This window comes from Ascaphus truei, chromosome 3 (genome assembly GCF_040206685.1).
Source record: "Ascaphus truei isolate aAscTru1 chromosome 3, aAscTru1.hap1, whole genome shotgun sequence".
NCBI lineage: Eukaryota > Metazoa > Chordata > Amphibia > Anura > Ascaphidae > Ascaphus > Ascaphus truei.
The window spans coordinates 338,986,623-338,999,164 of NC_134485.1; positions in this window are offsets into that span (position 1 = coordinate 338,986,623).

Below are 12,542 nucleotides of genomic sequence, written 5' to 3' on the forward strand. Positions count from 1 at the left end.
AGTCAGTCAGTAAAGACAGTCAGTCAAAAAGTCACCCACCCAGGTAGTCAGTCAGTCTAACCAATCTTAACCACCACCCCCCCCCCCCAGGCCCATACTTAATCCCCCCAATCCCCCCAGGTCTTTTGTCACATTGGATGTAGCATTGGGTATCTTTTTCTTTTGTTGAAAATATAAAAATAACCAGATGGCATTGTAATGTTTTTTTCCGTATTATAATAATTAGAAAACAGTTAAGTAAAAGTTGCGCGCAATTTTATTTTTTTTCCGTGGTAGGTGCGCTATGGGTTTGGTGAGGGGGGTCTGCGCCTTTCATTTGTCCTGGGCCCCATGATTTCTGTTGGTGGCCCTGGGTGGCGCTAGTGTGTGTCTTTAATCTAAATACAATGTAACCCATTTTTTATTCCTGTTACAATTGAATGGAATGCATACATTATCTGAAAACACTGGAGATGATAGAGACTCAGGAAGGGAAATCAGGGTAAAGGTATTAGACAGAGAAGAGTAAAAACAAATCCAGGTCCAGTCACAGGTTTTTCAAGTAAGGTAACATGAGGGATTAGGCAACGTAAAGTACAGTACAGATCAGAGAACATACACAATAGAGCAGGCAAGGTACTTTGAGGGGTTAAGCAAGGCAAAGTCCAGAGCAGATCCGAGGTTCTACACAAGAGAATCAGGCAGAATACCTAGGTTGGCAGGAGGCAGGAGGCAGGAACAGAGGTGCATATGACTTTCTGATCTTTAAATAGGGTTTACCCAGGAAGTGGGAGGGTTCTGCATTGCAATGCCCCTGGACGTTGTAATATTTCTCCTGTGTCTCCAGCCTGGTGGTCACTGGCAATACTGCAGCCAGACAAGCTCCCATGAGGGCAGATTTTTCTGATACTGCATTCCTGGCTAATAGCGACACATATGTCTGACGGTATTTGTATTGTATTGTATGTCTTTATTTATATAGTGCCATAAATGTACAGAGCGCTTCACAGTAGTAATACATGTCATATAAATAACAAATAATATAAATAACAGATCATGGGAATAAGTGCTTCAGACATACTGTAAAAGTAACATTAAGGAAGGAGTCTCTGCTCCGAGGAGCTTACAATCTAATTGGTAGGTAGGGAGAACGTACAGAGACAGTAGGAGGGAATACTAGTAAGTGCGTCTGCAGGGGGCCAAGCTTTGTGTCATGTGTCCATGATTATCCAGTGCTACTCATATGCTTCTTTAAGCAGATGTGTCTTAAGGTGGGTCTTAAAGGTGGATAGCGAGGGGGCTAGTCGGGTATTGAGGGGAAGGGCAGAAAGTGAGTAAGGTTTAAGGCGGGAGAGAGCTTTAGATACAAAGGGGGTAGAAAGAAGACATCCTTGAGAAGAACGCAAGAGTCGTGATGGTGCATTTCAAAAACAGCAAGCTTGACCCTACCTGTCCTTCTAACTATCGACCTGTCTCCCTCCTGAAATTAGGGCTGAGATGTAAGGCGGGGCAGAAGAATGTAAAGCTTTAAAAGTGAGCAGGAGAATTGAGTGTGAGATACGTGATTTAATCGGAAGCCAGGAGAGGGATTTCAGGAGGGGAGATGCGGAGACAGATTTAGGAAAGAGTAGAATGATTCTGGCAGCAGCGTTTAGGATAGATTGTAGGGGAGACAGGTGAGAGGTAGGAAGGCCGGACAGCAGGAGGTTGCAATTATCGAGACGTGAGAGAATGAGGGCCTGAGTCAGAGTTTTAGCAGTCGAGTAACAGAGGAAAGGGCTTATCTTTGTGATATTGCGGAGGAAAAAGCGACAAGTTTTAGAAACGTTTTGAATATGAGAGGAGAATGAGAGAGAGGAATCAAGTGTGACCCCTAGGCAGCGTGCTTGGGCTACTGGGTGAATGATCGTATTTCCAATAGCAATGTGGAAGGAGGTAGTAGGGCCAGGTTTGGGAGGAAGTATAAGGAGCTCTGTTTTTGCCATGTTAAGTTTCAGTCAGCGGATGGCCATCCAGGATGATATTCCAGAGAGGCATTCAGAAACTTTGGTCTGTATAGCAGGTGTAAGGTCAGGGGTTGAAAGGTAAATTTGTGTGTCGTCAGCATAGAGGTGATATTTAAACCCAAAAGATGTGATTAGGTCACCTAGAAAGAGTGTGTAGAGAGAAAAGAGAAGGGGTCCCAGGACAGAGCCCTGGGGTACCCCCACAGAGAGATCAATAGAGGAGGAGGTGTTAGCAAAAGAGACACTGAAGGTACGATGGGAGAGGTAAGAGGAGATCCAGGATAAAGCTTTGTTCCGAATACCAAGAGTATGGAGAATGTGAAGGAGAAGAGGGTGGTCCACGGTGTCGAATGCTGCAGAGAGGTCGAGTAATATGAGCAGAGTGTAATGACCTCTGTCTTTGGCAGCATGGAGGTCGTCAGTTATTTTAGTGAGGGCTGTTTCAGTAGAGTGAGCAGTACGGAAGCCAGATTGTAGAGGGTCTAGGACAGAATAGGTGTTGAGAAAGTGTAGCAATCGAGAGAATACAAGACGTTCAAGGAGTTTGGAGGCAAAAGGCAGGAGGGAGACAGGTCGATAGTTAGTAATGGTATAACGGTTGCATGCTTGAAGGATGAATGAAAGGTACCAGAGTAGAGGGAAGAGTTAAAGATCTGTGTGAGCATAGGGATTATAGAAGGAGCAAGAGGTTTTAGGAAAGGGGAGGGAATGGGATCAAGAGGGCAAGTGGTAGAGGGAGAAGAGGAGATCAGCAGTGATACATCCTCCTCCGAGATAGCAGAAAAAGAGTCAAGAAAGGCATGAGGAGAGTTGGGAAGCATTGTGGGATGGGAGGAGGCAACAGATGGGATATTCTGCCGTATGGACTCCACCTTTTCCTTAAAAAAGTCAGCAAAGTCCTGAGGTGAGATGGAGGAAGAAGAGGTGGAGGCAGCTGAGGGTGGTCTGAGTAGAGAGTCAAAGACAGAAAAGATACGGCGTGGGTTAGACTTGTGTGTGTTGATTAGTGATGAAAAGTAGGTTTGTTTAGCCTGAAAGAGGGCAGAGTTGAAACAGGATAGCATAAATTTGTTGTGAATGAAGTCTGCGAGCGTATGAGATTTCCTCCAGAGGCGTTCAGAGGAACGAGTGGAGGAACGCAGCATGCGTGTGTGGGAGTTTAGCCAGGGTCTGGGGTTAGAAGGGCGAGGATGGCAGAGAGAAAGCGGGGCATGAAGATCAAGAGAGGAAGATAAGGCAGAGTTGAAGTTCCTGACCAGGTTGTCAGGGTCTGAAGCAGAACTGAGAGAGGAGAGGGAGGAGCGTAAAGTGGAATCAAGAGCTGGTAGGTTAATAGAGCGCAGGTTTCTGCAAAAACGAGGGCGAAATGGAGATGGAGAAGGAGAGCAGCGAGAGAGAGAAAATGAGATGAGATGATGGACGTAGAGAGGAAAAGGGGAAATGGAAAAGTCGGAGAGAGAGAAGTTTTTAGTGAAAACCAGGTCTAGGTAGTGTCCATCCTTGTGGGTGCTGGCTTCAGTCCACTGTTGAAGGCCAAAAGAAGAGGTTAGAGAAAGAAAGCAGGAAGCCCAAGGGAGAGAGGGGTCATCAATGTGGCAATTGAAGTCCCCAAGGAGAAGAACAGGGGAGTCTGAGGAGAGGAAGAAAGAGAGCCAGGATTCAAAGTGAGAGAGAAAGGCAGAAGGGGGATGAGTAGAGGTAGGTGGGCGATAGATGACCGCCACATGAACCGGGAGAGGAGAGAAGATCTGGACTGTGTGAACCTCAAAGGAGGGAAAAGCAAGAGAGGGGGGAATATAAACTGTTCGGTAATGGCAGAGAGAGGAGAGCAGGAGCCCCATGCCTCCACCCCTGCCACCAGGGCGTGGAGTGTGGGAGAAGGAAAGGCCACCATAAGAGAGGGCAGCTTCCAGAGCAGAGTCAGACTGAGTGAGCCAGGTCTCAGTTATAGCAAAGAGAAGCAGGGAGTGAGAGAGAAAGAAGTCATGCACAGAGAGGAACTTGTTAGAGAGGGAGCGAGCATTCCAAAGGGCACAGGAGAAAGGGAGAGAGGAGGGAGGGTGGCATGGGATGGGTATGAGGTTGGAGGCGTTGACACCAGAAGGAGTAGAAGTTGCATGTGGAAGGCGAGGACGAGAGCAAGTAGAAATAAGGCAGGGACCAGGATTGGGAGAGATATCCCCAGAAGCAAGGAGGAGAAGGATGGATAGAAAGAGGATGTGTGAGGATGATTTGTAGGGGTGTGTTTTAGTGCAGGAGGTATAGCTGTATGGTGATAGCGGGCGCAGGTAAGAGAGGAGTTCATGTGAACTGAGAAGTGGTGAAGTAAGGAGAGATGGTGAAATATGAATAGAGTTAGAGACATGATGAGGCTGGTGGAAGGAAGTGCATAATTTGAAAATAAGTGAGGTTACAGCAAATATAAAAAGTAAAGGCGGCATCACAGCAATAGTAATGTGTTGAGATGTGCAGTCTGGGATGATATCTTCCTTTCCAGCGTAGTTCAAATGCAGGAATCAGAAGCAGTAGATTGTGTCCACTTTTTCCACTTCTTTTTGAACTTCCTTTTTTAAACCTTATACTACTTTAAAGATTTCTACTTAAAAGCATTAAAAGTACTCCCCCTCGTAGGGGCAACTCCTGACAACCGAGAACTGAGGCGATGGGGAAAGAATTGGTGGTATAGTTTTACTAGTCTGGGTGTGTGTATTGCACTGCTTGGCTCCCACGACTGCTCTTCTGGGCCACAACCCTTCTAGTACATGAAATACAGCAGATCACGTCCGTGTTTTTTTGGAGTCGCAGATGGCATGAACCTAGTACTCATGTGGCCCCATTACCATGACATGGGTGGGTCTAGTAAGAATGCGAGTAGGGGACAGGTTTGACTAGTTTGTTTGAGGAGGGCCACATGGAATACTGGATGCACTCACCAATGGGCATGTAATTTCAGGTGGACAGCCACTGGGTCGATTAACTTTTCTATCACAAAAGGTCCTACAAATCAAGCTGTCAGTTTAGTTGGGCATCCCTGCAATAGTAAATATTTGGTCTCCTACTTAAAATGCAGGGGCGAAATTTCAGTGTCGATCAGCAAATTTATTTTGGTCTCTTTTGGCTTTTTGTAGTATCTGAGGAATCTGGTTATGTACCCTTCATAGCTCTGTCACAAGATTTTGTAGTAAACTATATATTCTGTAACTATTCAAAAAATCAATACTACTAAATATTAACTAGTTATAAAGTATATTAAGAGCGCAAACAATAAAATATATAAATGTACTACTAGTGAATAGCCTGGTGGGCACTTGCAATACTGCAGCTAGAACAAGCTCTCATAAGGGCAGGTTTTCTTGATACTGCATATCCTGGCTAATCTCTGACACATTATCTTCATTTTCTATTATGACTGGATGTGTTTCCTACACGAACATGGGGCCTCATGCTATAAGCAGCGATAAGCCCTGTATCGCCAGTTTATCACCAAAAAAGCCTACAGCAATTCAGAAAGCTCCAAAAAGAGCAAAAATCGCAAGGGTTTTTTGCCAAGAAAAAAAATCACTAAACGCGCAGCGATAAGCCACTTATCGCTGTTTATCACCATCTTCTCAAACTCGCTCAATTCTAGTACTCCCGGTCAGCTTATCGAGGCTGATCGTCGCTCTACAATGGAGATTTCCTCTCCAAATTGTCCCACCACAAAAATTTGGCAAGAAGGTGGTGAGAAGCTGCCGAGAAGCGGCAAGATGGCAATTAGCATTTTTTTTTCCTGCATTGGATTGATACCGGGAGACTCCAGAGCTGATATCCATTAATATTAGCACCGAAGTCCCCCGGCACGGATAAGATGCATGAAAAATGCATTTACAGGCAACTTCATTATCTTAGCGGCTAACCGCTAAGGCAATGAAGAGGTTAACCACCAGAGCCATGCTTATTGTGGGTAGCGGGGGTAGATGAAGGTGGTATTTGGCCCTTGGTGGGTGTTTAGGCCTTGCCGGGGGCTTGCGGGTGACTTAACCCCTGCATTACCTTAGCAGTTAATACCGCTAAGGTAATGAAGGGGTTAACCCGGTAGGCCTAAACACCCATCCTTAGGGCTAATAGCCCCTTCACCCAACACCGCTACACAGAATAAAAAAATGCACAACCAGCCCTACTAGCCACCTACTAGGTACCAAAAACCATACAATATTTAATAAACAACAATACACAACCCATCCACCCCCCACATAAAACCATTATTTATTTATTTTAGACACAGGATTAATACCACAGGCCGGTAGGGGTCCCCGGGTGGTCCCTGCGGGTGTCCGTGGGTCCCACAGGGCAACCCAGGTTACTCCCATGGGTCCCTGGGGGCCCTCGGTGGTCCACGCTAGGCTCCATGGGCCTCCAGGTGGTAAACGCGGTTGCCTGGAGGTCCCTGGGTTGTCTTCAAGGGTATCTGGGGGACCTCGGGTGGTTTCCACAGGTTTCTGGGGGCCCAGGTGGTTCCCACAGGTGTCTGTGGACCCTCGGGTGGTCCCTGCGGGTGTCCTGGAGCCCCACAGGGGTCCCTGGGTGGTCCCCGCAGGTGTCTGGGTGTCCTCAAGTGGTCCCCGTGGGCGTCCGCGGGTCCTCGGGTGGTATTTAAAAAACATGGCCAACATTTCAATAAATACACCTTCCCCTCTACCCCCCCCCACCAAACACATACAGTACAGTAATGTGCAAAATAACTATTATCCAAATAAGGATAATAGATTATTTGCCCATTATTAAACACAACATTAGCCAGGCAGCATAAATAAAGTAAATAAAAACCGTTCTACTTACCTCTGCCAACTTGGGAATCCTCGTCAGCATACAGTACTGCAGGGCAATGGTGGGATTCAACATTTTTAGCAACAGGTTCTCTCTAACCGGGGGGGGTGAGAGAAATGGGGGGGGAAAGAGAGACGGGGGGGAAAGAGAGACGGGGGAAGGGAGACGGGGGGAAGGGAGACAGGGGGGAAAGAGAGACGGTGGGGGGTGGGGGAGGAGAGACAGGGGAGCAGAGAAACCAGGGTAGGTGGGGAGAGCAGAAAAATAAGGGTAGGGGAAGAGCAGAGAAACCTGGGGGGAGAGCAGAGAAACCAGGGGGGAGAGCAGAGAAACCAGGGGGGAGAGCAGAGAGACGGGGGAGAGCAGAGAGACAGGGGGGGGAGAGCAGAGAGACAGGGGGTGAGAGCAGAGAGACAGGGTGGGGAGAGCAGAGAGACGGAGGGAGAGCATAGAGACGAGGGGGATCAGAGAGACGAGGGGGAGCAGAGAGAAAGGGGGAGAGCAGAGAGACAGGGGGGGAGAGCAAAGAGACAGAGGGGGAGAGCAGAGAGACAGAGGGGGAGAGAGAGCAGAGAGACAGGGGGAGAGCAGAGTGAAAGGGGGGAGAGCAGAGAGACAGGGGGAAAGCAGAGAGACAGGGGGAGAGCAGAGAGACAGGGGGAGAGCAGAGAGACAGGGGGGAGAGCAGAGAGACAGGGGGAGCAGAGAGACAGGGGGAAGAGCAGAGAGATGGGGGGAAGAGCAGAGAGACGGGGGAAGAGCAGAGAGACGGGTGAGAGCAGAGATACAGGGGGAGAGCAGAGAGACAGGGGGAGAGCAGAGAGACAGGGGGGAGAGTAGAGAGACAGGGGGAGAGCAGAGAGACAGGGGGAGAGCAGGGAGACAGGGGGGAGAGCAGAGAGACAGGGGTAGAGCAGAGAAACGGGGGGAGCAGAGAGACAGGGGGGAAGAGCAGAGAGACCAGGGGAGCAGAGAGACGGTGGGGGGGACGAGCAGAGAGACGGGGGAGAGCAGAGAGACGGGGGGAGAACAGAGAGACGGGGGGAGAACAGAGAGACGGGGAGAGCAGAGAGACGGGGGAGAGCAGAGAGACAGGGTGGAGAGCAGAGAGACAATGGGGAGAGTAGAGAGACAGGGGTGGAGAGCAGAGAGACAGGGGGGAGAGCAGGGAGACAGGGGAGGAGAGCAGAGAGACGGGGGGAGCAGAGAGACAGGGGGGAGAGCAGAGAGACAGGGGGGAGAGCAGAGAGATGGGGAGAGCAGAGAAATCAGGGGGAGAGCAGAGAAATCAGGGGGGGAGCAGAGAAACCAGGGGAGGGGGGAGCAGAGAAACCACAAGAGGGGGGGTGAGCAGAGAAACCAGGGGAGGGGGGAGCAGAGAAACAAGGGGAGGGGGGGAGCAGAGAAATAACGGGAGAGCAGAGAGACAGGGGGGAGAGCAGAGAGACAGGGGAGAGCAGAGAGACAGGGGGGAGAGCAGAGAGACATGGGGGGAGAGCAGAGAGACATGGGGGGAGAGCAGAGAGACAGGGAGAGCAGAGAAATCAGGGGGGAGAGCAGAGAAATCAGGAGTAGAGGGTGCAGAGAAATCAGGGGTGGGAGCAGAGAAACCAGAAGAGTGGGGGGAGCAGAGAAACCAGGGGAGGGGAGCAGAGAAACCAGGGGAGGGGGGGAGCAGAGAAACCAGGGGAGAGCAGAGAAACCAGGGGAGGGGGGGAAGCAGAGAAATAAAGGGGAGAGCAGAGAGACATGGGGGAGAGCAGAGAGACAGGGGGAGAGCAGAGAGACAGGGGGAGAGCAGAGAGACAGGGGGAGAGCAGAGAGACAGGGGGAGAGCAGAAAAATTAGGGGGGAGCAGAGAGACAGGGGGAGCAGAGAGACCAGGGTAGTGGAGCAGAGAGACCAGTGGGACCCAGTGCAATGCATTTTCCAAAGTGCAACTTGCAAGCAGTGCAAGTACAAATTTGATACATTTTATGTTTTTCTCTCTCAGCTAAAACAGTGTGCTGGGAGGGAGAGGGGGAGAGGGTGGGTTGTGTGCCAGTTCAACTGAGCGGCTGCCTACAACGCTTACCCGGTAGTGAGACAGTTTTGGAGCAGCAGCGGCAGGCAAGTACTCTCCTTTAACTTCTTATTGGAGTGATGCCAGCTTGTTTAACTGGGCATACTCGGACCCTCCCTCCCCCTTCCCCCCCACCTGAGTGTCGCCGTGAAGGTGTTACAGGCAGAGCGGAGGCTGAGTGCTTCTCTGATTGGGGTCTAAGCATCAGCAGCAGCAGGACACAGAGGGGGGAAGGGGGGAAGGCAGTCGGTTCTAAGAACTGAGAAAATTTTAGGCACCGGTTCTCACGAACCGGTGTGAACCGGTGTGAACCGGCAGAATCCCACCACTGCTGCAGGGCCATGTCCTCCATTGCCAGAATGAATATATAAAAAATACAATCTAATGACCCCTAGTCCCTTAATTACCTTAGCGGTTAATAATAGTAATTAAGGGGTTAACCCACCCTCCAACGCTAGGATGACTAACCAACCACCCTAACCCCACTATACCCACCCTTTACCCATTGAGTAGCATAGTAGTACATCATACCCATATAATATGGGCATGATAAGCTACTATAGCAGTCAATGGTCACCCTAATACAAAAGCATGAATGTCCAAAATCAATTAACTAAATAAAACCACTGCCGGTATCTTCTATGCATTGAAATGTCCCAGTCCCGTGACGCGGGACATTTACATGCATAGGAGATACAAGCACCCTATAACGGGGCCAGTATCTCAGGAAGCAGGGGGTCCCCGGACCTGAAATCAACGCGTTCTGCTCCGGAGACCCCTTGCTATCTACACTAGTAAGAAAATCTCGAGAGTTGGACCAGGGCCGATAGTTGTATTTTACGGTAAGTTCCTGGTTTCAGTGTTGTGAGCATTAGTACTCGAACTGTGAAACGCAAAAAACAAATGTGCAAACAAAATCAACATGTAATCAAGTATGCAAATATTCAGCTGATAAATAGCCTTAATGTGACCTCCACTCTTAGATACTGCTCCTTTATATAGTCTCTAGAACCATTTGAAAACCTCTGAATGAAAAATATAGTGCAAACTACTGCGAGGTGATAATGATAATACTGTGAAATACACCAATATAAATTGTGAAACAAACAGTGAAATGTAAAACTGTGAATAAAAACAAAAATAATATTGATGATCTAAGTGCTCCAAACTGAGATGGCACTCACATAAGTTCCTTCTGGTATCTTTCCAGTAATGAAGTCATATAAACTCAGGTGCTCTTCATACTGCACCACTCATCAAAAAAATAAATGACATATACATAGCATCAAATCATTTACTAAAATACAAAACAAATAAACAGGGAGGAAAGGCATTAAACTCACACAGTGGAATCAACTGGGTTAGAACTCCGACAGAGTAAGTACTGTAAGTGTTTTGAGCAGTATTATATTAACTGTGCTGTACTGTGCTCTTGTGTGTGCTTGTTTTATTCTTGGCAATAACCGTACTGTCTTTGAATCTACATTTGCCTATCCTCGATAGGGACCCCATAGAATTGGTGTGGCATGCAATGAATCATCATCTGAGGAAAAATGTGAAGTGAGTAAACAAAGAAGACCTTGCGCAGGGGACCCTTGATTAATGGGAAGTGTCTCTAACTGTTGAAACTTGCAATAATTACATAAATCATATAAATAATGTGTTACAGTGGTTATTGAATACTTTGCAATGGCTTTAGGAATGTAACTAAGTATGGTATAAAAAAAAACAGTGTATTTTACACTAAACAATTTTGGTTTCCACTTACCAGATACAAGTTTTGGGAGCAGGTAAGTACTGACCACTGATGGGACATGAACATCTTCATCAGATTTGACCGTTGCTTAATAAAAGGCCAGTTTGTTTAGTGAAATAATCGTTCACACTTTTAACAATATATGCAATTAGTTAGGCATTAGAGTTAAGCAGAATTCCTTTGGTTGCCTACAACCACTCAGCTTAGCCCTAGTTAAAGAAAATCAGGGGAGGAGCAGATGATTGATTCATACATAATGAAAGGAATGTACGTTACATTGAATTATTTAAATTTGAATGCAAGGGCAAGTTAAGCACTGTTGCAGTTAATTATTTGCACTTTTTATGCAAGTAAAACTCTCTTAATTGAAACTTTTATTAAAATGAAACAATAATGTGTTGTTTAAATATCTGTATGTGCCTCCTCTGCCTTTTGCCTCTAAACTCCTTGAACGTCTTGTATTCTCTCGATTGCTACACTTTCTCAACACCTATTCTCTTCTAGACCCTCTACAATCTGGCTTCCCCACTGCTCACTCTATTGAAACAGCCCTCACTAAAATAAGTGACGACCTCCATGCTGCCAAATACAGAGGTCATTACACTCTGCTCATATTACTCGACCTCTCTGCAGCATTCGACACTGTGGACCACCCTCTTCTCCGTCGGTCATCCATACCAAGTTTGTACTCTCCCGTCTCCGAGAGAACCGTTTGTTTGGCAAGATGGAGAAATATCTCTTTCACCAGTCTACCACCTCTTTTCTGGGATATATTGTTTCCAACACGGGATTGGCCATGGATCCTGAGAAACTTAAAGCCGTAATTGATTGGCCGCAACCCAACTCCCTCAAGTATATTCAGCGGTTCCTAGGCTTTTCCAATTATTACCGGAAGTTTATTCGTAACTTCTCCACAATCATCGCCCCGATCACAGCACTGACCCAAAAAGGAGCTGATCCTTCGTCTTGGTCTCCTGAGGCAGTCATAGCTTTTGAAACACTAAAACAAGCTTTTGTCTCAGCTCCCATCCTTCGACACCCGGACACCAATTTTTCTTTCACCCTAGAGGTAGACGCTTCAGACTGCGGGGCCAGCGCTGTCCTATCCCAAAAGTTTTCTCCCCAGGATAAAATTCACCCTTGCGGTTTTTTCTCGAAGAAGTTTTCCCCAGCTGAGAGGAACTATGATGTGGGCAATAGAGAACTTTTAGCCATCAAGTTGGCCCTTCAGGAATGGAGACATCTTTTGGAGGGTCAAAAGAGCCGTTCACTATTCTCACGGACCACAAAAATCTTTTATACATCGAGAATGCCCGTCGCTTAGGTCCCCGCCAAGCCCACTGGTCGTTATTTTTCTCCAGGTTTAATTTTATTTTGTCTTACATTCCCGGCACTAAAAACGTCAAGGCGGATGCTCTCTCTAGACAATATTCTTCTGATGAGAGACCAGAGAAAACTACAGAGTCTATCCTTCCCAAACAAAAGATCCTCGCGGTCGCTACATTCAAAAATCTTGAGAGGATCATCAAGTCTCAAAGCCACCTTCCTAGCGATCTTGAGATCCCAAAGGATACCTTATATGTAGAGGCCAAGGTTATTCCGGAGATTCTGGAATGGGGACATGCTTCCCGTTCGGCAGGACACCCAGGCTACAAGAAGACTTTGGACCTCATCCGTCGTACCTTTTGGTGGCCCAATATGGCCAAATCTATTCTTGAGTTTACCCGGGCCTGTCCGGTATGTGCACGCAACAAGATTCCTCGCCAGAGACCCCATGGTCTTCTTTTGCCCTTATCCATCCCGGAACGCCCCTGGTCCCACATATCCATGGATTTTATAGGTCGAATGGCATGAACACTATTCTAGTAGTCGTGGATCGGTTTTCCAAGATGGCACACTTTATTCCTCTCAAAGGATTACCCTCCTCACCCAC